The sequence below is a fragment of the Gigantopelta aegis genome, chromosome 7 (assembly GCF_016097555.1).
Source record: "Gigantopelta aegis isolate Gae_Host chromosome 7, Gae_host_genome, whole genome shotgun sequence".
Lineage (NCBI taxonomy): Eukaryota > Metazoa > Mollusca > Gastropoda > Neomphalida > Peltospiridae > Gigantopelta > Gigantopelta aegis.
The window spans coordinates 10,639,710-10,659,791 of NC_054705.1; positions in this window are offsets into that span (position 1 = coordinate 10,639,710).

Sequence of the window (20,082 nt, forward strand, 5' to 3'; positions counted from 1 at the left end):
GCCGGCGTAAGTTTTAGATTTGGTAGACTGGGTGGCATTAGCTACATTCAACGGCTCAGTCTTTGTAGTCTGCCATGCGCCAGTTACCAAGGCAGGACGGTGAGGGACATCGGCCTGACTACCCATAGTAGACACCGGAGCAACCACTCTCCCCATAAGGCGGACCGCTCTCCTGTAATCAGGGCACTCCTTAAAGTGAGTGCAGTGATCTCCTCTACAGTTCGCGCAAGAGACAGGTCTAGTGCACGGACTATCGGGGGTTCTTTTAGGATGGGCGGCCCCCACCTAAAGCAAATGGGGTGCTCCCGTGTGGACCTAAATTTTTTCTGGGTATGGCCCAACCTCTGGCATTTGGCGCACTTAACAGGTTTTGCCTGATAGAGGTGGAGTACATGTTCCACCCCCCTTTCACGAATAACCCCGGTCCCGGGGGTGGGGGGGGGGGCGGGCGAAGAGGATGTCCAAGTAGCCATTGTTCCATACCGTGGCATTGGTGATGGACATGTTGGGGTTGGCCGTTCTGATAGATTGGAGCAGTGCAGTGCCCTGAACTCCCCTCATATCAGTTTTTACTATCCTCCTAAGAGAAGAGGGGGGAGGCTTGGCTCTACCCTGTTGAGTCAACCCTCCTCTAGTTACAGTTTGATAGGGGACATCATTTGTAGTGGGTGTGGAAGGTGGCCGCACCTGGCTCGCTCCCCCACCCTCTCTCGTCGGCTTGACTTTTCTGTAAAAATCTGACACCTCCCCCACTTTTCCTCGGGGTCCCGGGGCACTCGACCCAAGGGGGGGGGGGGGGGAACGAGTCCACCTCCATCTCTACAGAATCTAATTTTGTAGGCAAACTCGTGTTGCCTTTAGTGGAAGCTAATTCCACCCTCCGTTTGGCTCTAACACGTTTAGCGGCGGGGGGTGGAGTGACGGTTTTAGTTTTAAGAAAATCCCCCACGGTGGGGGATTCAGCAATATTAGAGTCGAAAGAATTTACATACCGGCGCTTTCTCTTATTGTGGATAACTTCCTTGAACCCGCCACCGTGGGGGTCCCGGGCTTGTATCTCGGCGACACAACCATCCCAGAAGCCGTACGCTTTTGTAAAGTACTGGGACTTACTCTCGTCGATATCCGGAGTTGCAGCACACGAAGTATTGCCCTCCGAAGTCTCTCCGGGAGTTACCGAAGTCTGCTTCGGGTTTGGTCGAGTAACCACGCCGGTCGGCACTTTGACACGATGCGTACGTGCAAAATTACCAGTTCGCTCAAAAAAGGAATCGAAACTGGCTTCCGCTATCGGAGCGCGGACGCAATCGTAGCCCTGCACAAGTGGCTTATTGGCAATCTGAATCCCCGTTTCGACACCTTTTTGACTGTCAACAATGATAGCGGTGTCGGCCCGGGGACTAAAGGATTTGTTAATGCTGCTATGTATGGAGCCTGCCAGGGCCAAGCTCTGACCAGGGCCGGTTCCAAAAGCCTGGACATAATTATTTTCCAACAGTCTATTTGACAAATTATTATTATCTTTGTCCCTGGGGTAGTCAGTACACTCCTTAAGCAACACAGCAACCTCATCGCAGCTATCAGGGTGGGGCCTCATGCTAAGAACTGATCCTAGGGCTGCAAAGGGAACGTTATCGAATGCTTGAATGAACGTTTGACCGTTCGCCAATCTAGAGTAGAAAAAAGCAGTTTCTTTAAAAACACCCACGGGGGCTTTACTCTGTAAATCTCTAATGGTAGCCTGAAAAAATTCGAAACCGTAAGGGGTGGGGTCAAAGTTACCAAACATCACTCTCCTCAAACCCGGCACGTTTTGAATTCCTTTTTTAGGAGTGGTTGCATTTAAGTTTAACTTAGTTTAGACTGGTTATGAGGAGCAGGAGAAGAGGCACCACTGAGGGCGGCGAAGGGGTTGCTGGTTGGAACGGCATAAATATTACTATCAACACCGCTGTTAAGCCTACTCTCACCTTGTTTTTTCATCTGTACTGCGACTCCCAGCCGAGCAGCAGGTATCTTCCTCTTTCTGGGTTCTTCCACCATTCCCGGGGGTGGGGTCGGGGACCTCGATGAGGCTGGCTGCTCGGCTGAGAGTGTTGGTGACTCGGAATTTGCGGCACTTACCTCACCCCCATCAATAAAAAAGACTGACTTATTTAATTCTTTATTGTCATATTCTGGCTCCGACTTGTCACTGGTCACCCCCGAGCTGTTTGAAACCACACAAAATTCTGACCGGGTGGAGTTGGTGATCGACAAATTATCACCAACCGAATTTGTAATACGGCTGCATTCAAGTTCCCGGTCAAACTGGCGGGCGAGACTATCGGAATCCTCCGTGTGTGAAAACGCATTCCCCCGGGCAGGCACCCCCCCCCCCCCCCCAGGTATCTATCTACCCTGAGGGGAAGGCCACCATCAGGGAGTGGAGTGTCGCGTCTGGGTCGCTTCGACGGTGTAGAGGCGGAACGCGGTGTTAATTTTTCTACCATACCCGTGTCACCTGACGCGTCCCACGCCAGGGACCTCTGAGCGACATGTGACACGTCCGGCAAATCTGACAGGTCCAACCCCCCGAGGGAGGAAGCGACTGACAGATTGGCCCTATCAACAGCATAAGTAGCCGCGACATGGTTTAAACTGTTTAAACTCCTGTCCAAATTGGCAATAACCCTATCGGTAGCATCATATGACATGGTTGGAACAGGAGAGCTCAAATATCTTTATAAACACGTGTTCACACCCGGCACGTATCTGGCAATACTTGCCAAGGTCACAACACAATGTAAACAATAGAAAATAGCCCCAAAGCTATTTACAAAGTACACAACAAAACAACAGACTTACAAACTTGTACACACTTGCGGAAGACTCCTAGCTGATAGTAAACAATAACTCAATTTGTAAATAATACTTTAAGTTAACAATATGGCTGAATTTGTTGCCACTGTTTACACACCACCATTCTCGCCGGCCGCCATATTGGATTTCTTTGCGAATGTATCAGTTGCAGTTTTACGGCTATGAGTCACTTTTTTAATCTTTGTCATGGAAAATACTTGGTACTTTTTTCTATTTATCAAATATTTATTTATTATAAATAAAATGTCATTAATGCATGAACTAAAAATCAGTGGATACTAATATTCAAACTTCTATTTCTGCTTATCACAGCTTTATAACAGTAAACATTAATGGATTTAAATACTATGTTGTCTTTCGTATATAGGAGGACTGCCATTTGTCAGCGTTACATTTTAGTAAATATTTCTTTTTTAAATAAGATTATTATTATCAAGGTGTAATGGTAGAGACTTAGGATTTACTCAACAGACAATTACAGATACTAAAGTCAGCCAGTATATATATATATATATATATATATATATATATATATATATATATATATATATATATATGTGTGTGTGTGTGTGTGTGTGTGTGTGTGTGTGTGTGTGTGTGTGCATGTATGTGTGTGTAAGTGTGTGTATGTATATATATATATATATATATATATATATATATATATTGCACAGGTCTGATACACTTCATGCGTTATATATATATATATATATATATATATATATATATATATATATATATATATATATATATATATATATATATATATATAATAATAATAATAATACGAGATAGCAATATTTGGCAGTGTGAACTGCGCCCGACTTCAACCCCATGTGATCACATCTGGAATGCCCAAGAGCTAATAATAATAACGGCTAAACGTTGACATCTAGATCTAAGCTCAGTATTTCCTTTCTAAAATGGTACACAACGTTTTCTACAAACATACACAACTGAAATAGGTTTCTATATTTCACTTAATAACCATCACACTTATTTATACTTACGTGTGTTTAATTTATTCGCTATGCGTTTGTATTGGCGTGTATAGGTGTTTTACTATTTATGTTTCTAATCATTCACCGATTTCTGCCGACACTGAGATGAATATACAATCTTTAAATGAGGTTAAATTATCCGAGAGACTGGTTTTGCTGTTACAAAACGATTCAAAACAGTCATAAATACTGAAATATCAACCTGATGCAATGCCGCCAAATGTTAGTGTTGCTTGAATTACATTCCTAACTGGCGGCCGTACGGTTACGCCATCTATCGGCAATGTCATAAACTGCAGGGCGACAATTGGAAAAAAAACGTGTATAACTTATTCATTATATCCATGTCATAAACCCATGTGATAATTTAGTGTATTAACCCGGTTAATAATAGTATGGATATTTGCAAGGTCTCTAGGTAATGTGTTGCTGTGGATTGGTCATTTGTTTACACGTCAACAAAAACTTGTGTACCTGAGCGTAACGTTATGAAAGATTGAGTAAAATGCGTGACGTCAAACTAATTTGTGTTACTTGTGATGACGTCGTAGTACCGATGGCGCTTACTTTAGTTCTGTGATTTACTAAATTTAATTAAAATGTTATTTTAGAAGTGCTATAGGATAAATAGAATTCGCTACTCGTGTTGTTGTTTTTTTTGTGGGTTTTTTTAATATCTACAATATCAACCTCGTCTAATTAATCGGTATTTGTCTCGACAGAGCCTCGATAAATACCGATTAACATAGAGTCGGTTGATATATTCCATATTGAAATATACTCGTGACGAATCCTGTATATATCTGGGTTAGTTATCTTTGTTCTATGTCGTAACTTCCTAGTTTGGGGGTTATTTAAAGTCTATTATACTATAAAAACTATATAAAAACGTTAGTTTCAATATGTAGTTATTGTTTGTAGTTGGTATTCGAATATTCGATTATTCGTTCGTCATTTCCATCGAATATTCGAATACCAGTTTCAGACCGAATACCGAATACTATTATAACAATCATTTGAATAGGAAACCCAATTTGTGCCCCTTGCGAACATTAGGACGATCTGTGTGGGGAGTGGGGGTGGGGGGGGGGGGGGGGGGGCAACCCATTATTGGGGGCACAACCCACACTAAATATGTACATGTATTGGTGTATGTAGTGAGGATCTTTTGTTGCAAGCGACAGGGGCGTGAACGCGCCGGAAGTAATTTAGTGGATAATCGGGGCCGCTTAGTTCTATGCAAATCGAATGCATATAAGTATGTTTATAATAGAGGCTATATATATGTATATATATATATATATATATATATATATATATATATATAGACACACAAACAGATACACACACACACATACGTACATACATGCATGTATCATGATATGTGTGTGTGTGTGTGTGTGTGTGTGTGTGTGTCTATATATATATAATATCTTACATTTTCAGTGCAATCAAAGTATGTGATATTTTTCAGATCACATACTTTAAGAATTTGACAACTTTGCAAATTAGATGTAAATTAATTGAGGTTACGGCACTAGGTTTATTAAGCAAACGTACTTGGGTGACACTCCATGATTGACGTATGCCTTCATAGTCATCAATAAAAAAAAACCCCATTGCAGTGGCAATTTGACACTGAAAGCTGTCCAGCGTTCAAAAAACAAAAAACGTTAAGCCCTAGTTTGTTTTGATGTAATGACATCCACACTGACGTCATTCGAGTTTGACGTCATTGACATTCAAAAATACATCGTGCCACATATTCTTATGTCATTTGAATGTCTAGTAATGGCAGACTGGAATTAAAATTTCGTGTACAATTGATAAAAACACGTTGTATTAGGCTTGAGATTATATGATATTATTTCGGTATCGTCAATATCAGAGGCTTGCATAATACATTATTTTTATTCTTAATGTATGATAACAAAACCTTCCTCCGTCTCTCTCTCTCTCTCTCTCTCTCTCTCTCTCTCTCTCTCTCTCTCTCTCTCTCTCTCTCTCTCTCTCTCTATATATATATATATATATATTTTTTTTTTTTTTTAAACTGCAGGATGTGAAAGGTATGGCAACTCCTTTACACTGACGAAAGGGGTACGCCTTATCGGTTACAACGAAGATTCTGTTGTTATGTACCGTAATAGCTGCAAACATCTCTGTGTCCATGCGAGGTTCCTGTGTCTGTCGTACGAACACGTCTTCAACGGGATAAAGCACACGTGTAACTCGCAGACCGTCAGCTGGTTCGACGTAGACGAAGAATACTGGGACGTCAACGCTCCTAAATGGGAATTCTACCACAGAGATTGCCAGAATGAATGAATGTTTAACGACACTCCAGCACAGTTACAGCACGTGCAGGGGCAGAGATTTCCAGTCAAAGTATCAGGCTTAAGGGAAGGAGGGATTTTGCTCAGTCTTTTGAGTGCTGGCTTGAGGTGCTTCCTTCGCAGGATTGAACCACATCGGTGGATCCATTCAGATGACTGTTTTTTTTCTCTCGTCCCAACTAATGCACTACGGCAGGTCAAAGGCCGTGGTATGTGTTTTTCTGTCTGTGAGTAAAGTGCATAGAAACTATATCCCTTGCTGCATTAGGAAAGATGTAGCGGGTTTCCTCTGATAACTACGTGCCAGAATTACCAAATATTTGACATCCAATAGCCGATGGTTAATTAATCACTGTGTTGTTAAACAAAACATACACACTTTATCAATCTTAAGGCGATGTCGCACTATACGAGTGTTCGTTCGAGAGCAGCCACTGTAATAATCGAATGCTTAGCAATCGACGATACCTAATGTTAGTCCTGTCAATTGGCTATTCCCGTACCAGGCACGTGTATCGTGTGGTGTCGCCTTTAGACTAAAGGACAGAACAGGACGGTTTATTTTCACTTTGGCTCGAGTTCGAGACATATTTTACTATGTCCACTGCGGTTCAGGCATGTATCCCCCAAGTCCTACCCCTGGCATGGCCAGCGGCTTGACTCCGGGGAGAATTTAATGATTGGGATAATTTTGACTTTACTCAAAAAGGTAGTGGGGATTTAAAAAAGTTTTGTGTCAGTTCTAAATTGAGATAATGTTATTATAATTATGAAAGTTAGTTGTCACCAATTGTGATCGGGCTTTCCAATTAGGATCGGGGTAGGCTTTGCGCCCAATCAAGTATCCCGATTCAACATCTGGGTGAGTTTTCCATTATCTCACTGGGCCGGATGTCCCTGGCATGTGGCACATCAGGGAGAAGGCAAGACACGCCTGACCCTATCCCTATCAGCCAATCCCCAACACCCTAACGCCCTATTTCCAGCGTCCCCCCTTCCCCGCCCCAGGAAACAGTTATCCATTCCAATGGACAGTGGAAGGGTTTAGGGGTTATGGAAACTTAATAGTTTCATAATAAAATACACCTACTCTGGCCGTTCAGCAACAGTATATGAGGGTAATACAAAATAATGGCATATACATATGTAGCATGACGGTGTAATACAAAATAATGATATATACATATGTAACATAGCGGTGTAATACACAATAATGATATATACATATGCAACATAGGGGTGTAATACAAAATAATGATGTATACATATGTAACATGACGGTGTAATACAAGCTAATGATATATACATATGTAACATGACGGTGTAATACAAGATAATGATATATACATATGTAACATGACGGCTTACTGGAGTGTTGTATATATTAAAACAATTGCATCAAAGTATTACACATAATGCACAATATACTTGATTTAAGCTGGTTAACGAAATCTACTTGCAAGAAACAAAATACTTTTGGCTAAATAAAATCATTCGCTAACGATAATTTAAACCATGAATACAAATAAAGTAATACAGCATATAGACATTGGTTAAGTATTCGATTTATTTAATTTAATGAATGATAGTATTCGCTCTTAGACCGTTTGTACGTATATTTACAATTGTAGAAGACATGGTCGTTTGAAGCCGCTGGTGATAGTATTTATAAGTGTTGCTAATTAAAGTACTTATTAATTTATTGTTCATGAGCTGACTAAACTTATTAGTAATGGTCTGTTTATAATAATATGGATGTAAACACTGTTTTTGAGAATTTTCAAAGCATTTACTTACTAATAAATAGTGAATGAATGAATGAATGAATGAATGAATGTTTAACGACACCCCAGCACGAAAAATACATCGGCTATTAGGTGTCAAACTATGGTAATGCAAATAAATAAAGTGATGATCAACATCAATATAAAAATTCAAGGTTTAAACAAAAACAGTGCAAAGAACTGTGCAAAAATACAAATACAAATATCACAGAATTTTACGGACACCGAATTTTACTCTAAACTTCAATTTGTGCTGTATTGGCCATTCTCAAAGAGAATGTTACACCCCTGCACCACGGTGAGGTTACAGCACGCGCAGGGGTAATAAATAGTGAACTTCGTCTCCAATTGCATTGATATCGCCTAAAGTACATAATCTATATTTCCAAAGTCTACCATACCAGCGCCCAGGTAAGTAGTGAATTGACTTTTTATACTAAACAGATGTATTCCATAACTTTTGAGGCATAACATTAATATACTTCTCAAAATTTAAATCTTGTTTAAAAAGTTCATAAGTATTGCCTCTCGTGGATAGCAATATGATTTGTAAATTTTGAAACTCTTTCCTACATAGTATTTGTTGTAAGAGCCGGTTTCTAAACATCATGCATCCCTAAGTTGTCTAACATATTTTAACTGCAGTAATCCAGTTATATTTAGTACAATTATATAAATACTCTCTTAACAATACTTTGTATAGTCAGAAAGGTACCTTTGATTGTATTCCTTAGATATCAAGCGCCCAATAACAAACAATTCTTCTTTGGACAATCAACCTTATTGGAATTCTTCCTAGCTCACATTTATACGCTAATAGCATATGACGTTTTTTTGGGCAACGTTTGATAATAAAAAACGAACTTAATACATGCGGCATATATTATTGTTCTCGTTTCGCCATATCTCACAGCCATATAGTAATATTGTGAGAACCATAGACTCAAACATTTTAAGTTTACATTCAACTGATAGATTGTTTCAATTTTGATAATAAAAAATGCATAGCTTCTTTAGTTGTTTTTTGTTTCAGATTCATCCTGTGACTCCTAAAATACAAAAACCGATATCCGTGATCAATACCATATCTCTGCTCAATGTGAAGGGTTGTTGTTTCATTATATATATATATACATATATATATATACATATATATATATATATATATATATATATATATATATATATATATATATATATATATATATATATATATATACATACATACATACATACATACATACATACATATATATATATATATATATATATATATATATATATATATATATATATATATATATATATATATAGATATATATAGATATATATATATATATATATATATATATATATATATATATATATATATATATATATATATATATATATATATATATCAGACATGGGGTAATCGTAATCAGTAATCGTAATCGATTAGAATCGATTACATATCTTCATGTAATCGTAATCGTGATTGATTACTCTGTTAGATAATATCATGTAATCGTAATCGATTACATTGCTAATGCAATCGTAAATTATGATTACTTCCGTGATTACTACACTAGGATTAAAGTTTCAAACTGTATGAACTTGCACTTTTTTATGATTATATATTAATCATTATTATAGCATCCTTCAATATACATGTATCTTCAAAGTAATAAAGTTATTATCTACTGGCAATGTAAACAAAGTATGTAAGTTAGGAAAATATTTATACAAAATAATAAGGCGTGAATTTATGGTTAATTAGTTTTAAATAGAGTTCTGTACACATAGTATCATTACACATTGCCTAATATATTTTTTAAATTAAAAGTTGTGACTTTTTTTCCTGTGACGTTTTGTCCCGTGTGTGTGTGTGTCTGTGTGTGTGTGTGTGTGTGTTTGTGTGTGTGTTTTCTTAGGGATGTTTACTGTAGAGTGAATCAGTTAATTTACAAGTTGACTTAAATAATTGATTCTCCAGAAGTCACGTGGCAAGAAAGTGCTGGAGTGAAATATTTTCTGAACCGGTAGAACACTAAAAAAAATATCCTATTTTTTTAAATCTTTCTTTTTAATTTGTGGGTTATATTACTTTATACCATGGTTACCTAAAATTGTAACGATTGTAGTGATGCTTTGGAGGGAGGGATTATATATGTTAAATGACTTATTGCTGTGTGTGGATTTGGCTGCCCAGTCAAGCTTACAGACAACAGATTAAGGTTGTGCGCTGTCCGCCTGCAGTCATTAAGACTAACAAAAGCAAAGAGTCTGCCACAGTACAACCGATCGCCTTCAACACTTTTGATGTATAGTCAAATTATCATAGCTGAGAATTCGGACCTTTGGTAACTGTAAACTAACTATATGTCGAACAGTTCATGTGTATTAAGAACAATGTACACTTTGCTTAAACAGTAAGACATTTCAAAAACATCTGGTGTTATTGTCATACAATGTACATGCGTTTATACATTTTTGATATGATTTTTGATATGATGTAATAAATAATCTACAATTATCCATTATTTGTTCTTAAGTAGTGAAATCAAGTGAACAATTTCATGTTGGTAACATTAACTCAAAACTAGTTCATATTTGTGAAAATGTAATCATGATTGTAATCATGATTACTAGGCAGTGCAATTGCAATCATAATCGATTACTTTCATTTTCCTTGTAATCGTAATCGTAATCATGATATTCTTAAGTAATCGTAATCGATTACTTTTGTGATGTAATCGCCCCATGTCTGATATATATATAGTCTGATATATATATATATATATATATATATATATATATATATATATATATATATATATATCTCTGTGTGTGTGTGTGTTTGTGTGTGTGTGCGTGTGTGTGTTTGTGTGTGTGTGCGTGTGTGCGTGTGTGTGTGTGTGTGTAATTATGTAGCACGATGCAGAGTTGATTGGGTTAATTCCATGAATCTCTATCTAATGATTATTGTATAGGTCTTCAGCCATCCCTCACGTGATGGCCACAAAGAAGCCTGTCACTTATTACTAAACCAAAACTAGCACAGGACAGATATGTGATGACATATCAACCATATACAGTGGGGATAAAATAGAAAATATTGTTTTTCCCGGTTTTCACATATGTAGCCTATTGTCTTGGACATTATTCAAACGTGAGCCATATACTAAACATTATAGCCAATTTAGCGAAAAACTAACTTGGCAATGGACAGGGTGAGCTATGTACAGTAGTAGCATGCATTTAAAGCATTCCGTATGTAATGGGCATTTATTAATCAACGTTGCTATCTTTAGTGCTTTCATTTCTTCTTCTTCTTTTTTTCTTTCTCTTCTTCTTCTTCTTCTTCTAATTATTATTTTCCTCCTCATTCCCCTTCTTCTTCCTGTACATCTTATCTGTCCTCATCAGCGTTGTCCTCCTATTCGTGTTCTTCCCCTCTTCGTTTTCTTTCTCTCCTATTTCATCTTGTTGTCCCTTCTACACCCTCTTCGTCTGCATCTTCCTCAATCGTGTTCTCCTTTCCTTCTAATCCTTCTTCTTCAATTTCTTCTTTGCCTCATCCTTAACCTTCCTCGTCATCATCATCGTCTTCTTCTTCTTCTTCTCTTCCACTTTCTCCTCATCCGTCTGAATATGAATATATGAATGCATGCATGCATTCATATATTCATACATTCATACTTTCATACATACATGCATAATAATCAAGTTTTGAAAGACTACGGGAGAACAACGTTTCGTATACCATTTTCGGGTCATGCTTGTTGCCGAAAGAAACAGCCTATTTTTTCAGCAAGAGGAGTCGATCATATGATCCATCAAGAAACAAGCGAATGCTCTAAAACCTACATTTGTTATATATAATTGTAGTTCACTGTTTCCTGACACGTATTTCCAGGGCCGCAGCTAGCAGGGGGGCAAGGCCCCCCCCCCCCCCCCCCCCCGAACAAATCCAGAAAGCATTATAGAAACTTAAAGAAAATTCTCTTCTTAACTGTTTAAGGAGTTTTAGACTATTAATTATTCAGTTGCAACCCCTCCCCCCCCCCCCAACAAAAAATCCTAGCTACGGCCCTGATTTCGTCACATTACATCAGTCGCCAAAATAGACAGGTTTAAAACTAATATCTTCTTAATCTTTTTGTTCACTCTAATCATGACTGTTGAGACCTAAATAGGTTGTTTTAAGAACTTAAATAATTTTAGCCGACATCGGGGTGTACTGGGCCTTGTAACATATTCGTTCGCACAAACAAACGTAATATGAAGAAGGAAGGAAGGAAGGAAGGAAATGTTTTATTTAACGACACACTCAACACATTTTATTTACGGTTATATGGATGGGACATTTGGTTAAGGACCACACAGATATTGAGAGAGGAAACCCGCTGTCACCACTTAATGGGCTACTCTTTTCAATTAGCAGCAAGGGGTCTTTTATATGCACCATCACACAGACAGGATAGCACATACCACTGCCTTTGATATACCAGTCGTGATGCTATGGCTGGAACGAGAAATAGCCCAATGGGCCCACCGACGGGGATCGATTCCAGACCGACCGCGCATCAAGAGAGCTCTGTACCACTGAGCTACGTCGCGTCCGCACGTAACATGAATTTATTGATAATCAACTTATCATGAGTAGGTTTTCTCTTGATTTGTTTGTTTCTGGTGTCTTCTTTTTGTTTGTTTTCTTGTTTGTTTTCTTGTTGTTGTTTTTTTGTTTTTGTTTTTTGCTTTTTTGGGGGAGGGTTGTTGGTTTTTTCATTTGTTTGTTTATTTGTTGTTGTTATTTGGTTTGATTTGATTTGGGGCTTTTCAGGAGGGGGTTAGAGGTTGGATATGAACCAACCGATCCATGATATTAACTGACCAATATGCCAGTGCCCCACGACTGATATATCAAAAGCTATGGTATGTCATGCTCTGTGTGAGAAAAAATAATTATGGATCTCTCTGACAGCTAATGAAACAAATGTTCCTCTAAGATGGAAGTGGGACAAATGTTCCTCTAAGAGGGAAGTGGGACAAATGTTCCTCTAAGAGGGAAGTGGGACAAAACCCAGTGGTAAAGCGTTCGCCTGATGCGCTGTTCTCCTAGTGTCGACGACTGTGAGTCCATTGGACTAGTTCGTGTTCGAGCCAATACACGACGACTGGCATATCAAAAATGGTGGTATATGTTATCCTGTTTGTAGGATGGTGTAGTTGTTCATGGGAGAATGTAGCGGGTTTTCTTTCTAAGACTATATGTCAGAATTACCAAATGATTTTTATCAATATGTCCTTGTGGTGTAGTTAAACAAAACACAATTTTTATATTGGTAATCAACCAATTGTAAGTAGATTTTTGTTTGTGTATTTGATAATTTGTAATAAATCGTGGACTTAAATTCAACATCTTGGCTTTTTTATGTGGAACACTAGCTTCAAATTCATGTACTACTTTTCTGTGTAGCTTTCCACAATGACATTATTCTGGATTTTGATCAGTGTGTTTGTAGTCCGAGATCCACAAGTCTCAAAGCCCTCAAACATGGGTTGAACCTGACTTCACCTAACACACTTTTATTTTGTGATTTATTTGTTTGAATAGGCCTTCTTGTGGTACAATTGGGTGGTCTGCTTTGCAAACAAAAATTATGGCTACATTTATACATATACTATGCGATTTTGTTTTAATAATGGCAAACAATTAACCATTAACCCACTGACCTGGACATACAGCCCAGATAATTGATGTAAGTGCCCAAGATAGCGTGCTTGAACATTAATTGGACATATGCACGAACATCAAATTAAAAGTAAAGAAAAGAAACATAAAATCAGTTCAATAGACGTGTTATAAATGCATGCACCAGGAAGATTGTGGACAACTATGTGGATTCGCCCATTGTCAATCTAACCGAACCCCACCCTCTGGTGTTAATGATATTGACAAATTTCATACCGAAGGATACTATCTAAGCTTGAATGATCACTTCCTACCTGAACTAATCACAAATATGTATTGGTGTAAGTATATATATATTATGTGTATGGACTGACTGGCAGCAAACATACAACTAAAGCATGCGTTCTGCCGATTGTGCTAGATACGACCCCTACCTTAAGCCAGCTCAGAGTCTTAGCCTACTCCAGGTCAACAGTGATTCACATAATTACATACTGTACTCCAAATATGCTGGCTATAGCAGTCACACAATTATGCAAACTGTGAATACTATGTCTACAATCTGGGTCATAACTAGACCGTAGCTATGGCAGAATGAAGACAAGTATAACATGGTTGCCATCTCTTCTCAATACACCCTAACTTGGTGTGATCCTATGACCTGTTTCTACACATGAGGAAAGAATGTTCAAAACACAGGCAATGTACCCTTAATCTCTTTGGTGAAATGTTTTGTTGGCTAAAAGACACCTGTTAAAGTGTCTGTGTGGACAAGATGACTGATGACCACCTCAATGTATTATTTTATCACCAAGGAAAATTTGCTTTGCATTCTTCTGCCGAGACTGCATTTTAATGAGATGTGCAACAGTGATGCTGAAGGAGTCTGATCACTGCATGATGTCTCAAGTACTGTCGATGCAAAATATAAGCTAAGATCTGTGAGGCTGTACATGAACAAAGGCTAATGTGCAATATGCGATTGCTTGTCTTTGCACTGGTGACCTACAGAAATGCGTTAGACAGCAGTGAATAATTAACTATTGGCATGAATGATAAACTTCCTGGATAGTTTTCGTAAGCAGTAAATAAACTTCGCTGTACCAGTGTCCACATTTCAGATAATACTTCTAAAGTTCTATATTTTTTAATAATTACAGAAAATAATATTTGAAGTATTGCCAATAGCAGGGATGGCAGCTTCTACATACTAAAGTGGTGCAGAGTTGTGTCAACCTTCAGTATGTTAAAACAGAAGCCATTAAATATGTGACTATGGGTAAGGGTAGACAATCTACCTTTTTTAATTAAAAGAATTGCAGTAACAGAAAACAAGAACACCGCTTAAACCCATGATCGAGAAATAATGTGTTAATAAGTCTTGCCATTTTTTTGGAGAAGCACACGCTAATTTGTTGATTCTCATATATTTTACTGAACTGTGATACACCAAACTACTTCTATAGGGCATAGTACAAACTTGCAGGTTTTGTTTTCTCTCACACACACATTTATGACAATAATTAAAAATAATAACAATACACAGTAGCATGGAACTTCGTTGGATCGTGATTCTTAATAATTGTATTACTATATATTCAATAAGGTGCCACAGAATGGTAAAACCTGTTTTGCGATATATATTTGATATTATTTAATATTTATAATTTTTTCAAATGAAAGCAGAAGGAATACATATTTTATGAACTTTGTTTATTAGCTATAGCAGATATGCTAAATCATTTAGTCCATACTTATCTTTACAGAAATCAGCATGGCTACTATTTCTGGATTCTCTGTGTATAGTACATTTTATATATTTATTTTTATTGGGGGGATGCTATTTTCTTAAGTTCACTAGAAAATGAGAAGCTTATTCAAAGATATCAGTTTAATTCTTGTAAAGCTTATTACAACTTGGAAACAACAAAGTATAAAACTACCGATATGCAAAAGTGTACCCCGTTTCGCATCGAGTTGAATATCGCGTTATACCGGTTTATGGTTGCGGCTATAATATAAAAACTGACTGGAAAATGTATTATTATTGATTTATTAAAAATACTTTCTAAATTCATAAATGGACTAAGAAGGTAAACATAGATCCCGAGAATTGGCCGATGACATCTCATTGAATGAAAAATGGCAACTCTATTATTTCACGTTATTTATATTTTCACGTATGGAAGCATAAGGACATCATATCATTTTTTTCAAAATAAAATAGATGACATTAGCACAGTTGAATGTATTTTATCAAGCAAATAATAAACAGGAACCGTTTCATCAGTTATTCCTATAAATTTAGCAATCTACAGATTGCTGCAAGGTGTTTAAATACTACCTCCAAGATAAGGTGGAACAAACTTCATTTGTTTTTTTTGATGATTTTCTGTTATTATTCTTATTTTGAAATCTAGATAACCATCTAATATGTATTTAAATAAAATAATGAAATCATATGCTGCATTAATAGACAGTGTTTTGATGTGAAGTTCATTACTGATCTACCTTCTATTACGGTTTTAATTTTTACATTTCTTATCTGGTCCATATAATGATCGACGTGTAATTTTGCAGTTTCACTGACATTACTAACTAGCAAGTAAATATTAACAGGCATATACATATGACAGTTTGCCATATGTTTAGGGTTTGATAGTTATACAATACTAAAACTACAGTTGTTTTAATGTACATACAGATAGGTGCTGTTGGCCAATTTAGGTTCATGTATAAAACACATTAATTGCAAAATTAAAATTAGAAAACAATATGGATATATTTCTATTTTCGTGGCTGGTTGCTGTCTGCACTTCTGCTTGTCCAACAGGGAAAATAATTAAAACTATAGGTGGTTAATTGCTAAAACAATCAACGAAATCTCAAATGCCCCGATTCAATAGAGCCCGCGATTCAACAAAAAACAGTATACATGAACATATCGTCGTATTTTTTGTTTTCAATGTTTCCAGCTAACCCAATTGTTTACCCTGAAGGTCTGTTCTAACAAATAAATAGCAAAGCAAAAGTATGTTGTGCGAAGTCAAGTCCATCAAAATATCAAGCCCTTGGATTCTGGACTATTGTATCTGAAGCATAGATCCTCGGCCACTGCAAAGAGTGGAAAGTCAGGAATCGATACAAGCCAATGGGGCCGGCGATGTGCCGGTTAAAGTGTGATCTTGATGAACTATGTGGCGAGACCGTTTTCAACGAAAACCTTCTGGAGTGTGCCATGTATGAGAAGACCGGAAGCGGAAATGACGAAAACACAAACCGAACAAATGGTGGCTGAAGCGTAGTGAGAGAAAAACTACATGAGAGAATGGAAAGTCCGAGACGAAAAAACGGATCTGCCAAGAAATGTCACGGTGAACAAAGAAACACCCCTCACATTATTACATTAATAAGTAATATACATTCCCCCAACCTGAACAAATCAAACGAACAATAACAATACAGTAGGTTCATTCTCCACTAAATCAGCACATTCCAACTTCGAAAGTTGATAAAAAATAATTTTCATTTTGGCTTTCAACAATGCTTTTATTCTAAAGAAGTACATTTCAGGAAACCGTGTCTCAGTTTTCTTCTTTTAAGCAGTAGTAGATAAAACATTATCTGCATATGAATAAAGATTTTGTGTTTATTAAAAAAGCAAATACGTTGCATGCTCTGTATCTGAAATACCAATTTGTGGAACATAATGTTGCTGTGCATAGAAATACAGCTAATACAGACAGAATGAATATTACATGTTTCCGACGCACTGAATACTCGTTAGGGCATAAGGACATGTTAAACTGTTTAACAGGTTGAATACACTTTCATTTTGGGTATTTTATTAACTGCAGCATCAACTGAGTAACTGTTGCCATGAATATGCTTGCCATTATACTACTGTTTGATATTACAAAATACACATCCCAATCAGCATCCATTCATTGTTTTAAATAATCAATTTAAAAGTGAGTATAAGGTAACGTATCTGGTTTTGAAACCGATCATCTGTCCTCGATGAAATTCCAATCCAAACAGCCTTTGCAATAGCAAGATTTATCACGTATCGTGATTTTACCATTTCCATTTGACTGCATAGCGTGCAATTTCATAGTACCCTGTATGGGTGTGCACGCAAAGGTTTCACTTTTCATCATTCTTCATACTCTACTGCGTCAGCTGTGATATTCTTCAGCATTTCTCTAAGCTGGTCAACAGAAACAGGTTTTTTTCAACAACTTCTGGGTTGGGTGAAATTGTTAATCCAAGAGAAACGAGACACTTCAGTTTTAAAGCAATATTTTGATGTTTAGTGCAGAGACATTTGTTTCTTGACAGAAGAGATGTGGCTTGTATGTATTTGGGTCGTAATTTACAAAATTGTGACATGGACACATTAACACCAGGGTTTTCAAGCAGAAGTAGATCATGCAAGTTGCTTAAGTAATCACTCAAAATCCTTATCTGTTTCTTTTTGCAACTCACAGTGATAACATCCCTTTTTCCGGGCATGCATCTGCTTATATCGTCACGTTCAAGAAAGGAAATAACCTGATTCTGTACTTGCATCTTTAACTGTTGTTGGCGGGTTCGTTTGAATGCATTAAGTACTTTTGATTTTGATGAAGTGAAGGCGTGACGAGTGATTCCAGTTTCTCTTGCCATGCACCTATGACAGATCTATACTTCTTCACGATGTTGCCACTTAAAATTTTGTTAATGATTGTTCTAGTATTTTGTAAAGTGTTTTGGGTATGCGATGCTTTGATTTCAGATAATATACAGTTGCCAATCTGCAGTTTTCAGACTACTGACCGAGGTAGTAATCGAGGGCCAAGTCCACTTTTTCTAATATCTTTTGGAGTAAACAGCTGGTCATTAAATGTAATAGTGGGCGTCTCTGGAACGGGTGCATGCTTTCTCTGTTTTAATCTTTCATACCTTTTCTTAAATCGATTTAAACTCTCATTTTATTTTTTTACTTCTTCTTTGAGCTGTTTAATTGTATTTCTAGCATTTAACAATGCCCTTGACCATCTCTTTTTTCGAAGACTTCGGTTAGGGAATGGAAGTTTGTAGCGATCTACTGTTTAATAACGCCAAGCTTGCAACCAGCTCGGACGTGCTTGCAGTAACAGTTTCAGAAGTGCGGGTTACTTCATTTGGTTCTTCTCTACCTTCTGCCAATGTTGAAATTGTTTCCTCCAATATCTCTTCTTGAACAGTCCTCTGTTTTCTTAGCTGTTTCTTAAGTCTGTATGTTCTGGAGTATACTTTATCCTTCTGCCGATGGGTATTTAATTCCTGTTTCGTTAATTTGTCCACTGTAACTCTGTAGGTCGACTGACGAACACGTTCCTTCTTTAAATAATTTGGATCGTTTTTCTGTGTATGTTCCCTATAACCTTTTTGTACTTCTGCCCGAGTTTTGGCCATTTACACACTGAAATGTAACACAAAAGGTGTCTCACATAATAAAGAATACAAACTATATTTGTCTTGTTGTAAAAAGTATCACGTTTGAAGTTCAAAACCTGAAACAACACTGAACCGAACACGTTACTGCAACGAACCAGATACGTTATTATCAGCTAGAAATAATTATCAAATATAAGATTTATAATGGTAAAACAAAATGAAACAATATATATTGCAATTAAAATATCGACAATAAAACTTAAAAGATTAGCATTTACGTTATGTTCAATGCAATTATTATATCGTTATTATTTTGATTGATTTTGATAGTCACAAGCTACTGTTGTTTACATTGAAGGAATGGTAAATGGAACTTCCCGCGCATGCTCTATGACGTTATAGTGCAAGTATTGAAGGACAACTATATGAATTGTTTGTTATTCTAAGATGAAAAGTAAATGCTCGAAAATAACAGATTTTGTCAATTTATGGTAACGTATCTGATGATAACGTATCTGGTGACGCTTAAGTTAAATTTCTTCCAAAAATCAAACTATACTTTTAAGGAAATTTGTTTTAATGCAGTGCGTAGCATGAACATGCACTCGATTTATGTCACATAAAAATACCCACCAGTTACTCGTCTTTAACTGGTTATCGCATGAAATGTGGTAACGTATCTGGTAGAAATCTCGCGCACTTTTCCACTTTGAACGAAGAAAGAGTAATACTCAGTTTTACTCTGGCTCCTAGAATTAAACCCTTACTGAAAATGAGCTACTGATACTTAAAACTATTCATCTTCGAAATAACATATCTGCTACACATTTATCTCAACTTTCAAAAAATCAGTTGAATAATGATAACGTATCTGGTCAAGTTTATAGCGACATAGACATTTTAGAAAAAATCTACAAATTATTAAAAACCTTGCTTAGTAACTGACTGTGTAACTATTTTTTTGATATAAAACTGCAATAAATTCGGAATATATTCAAATG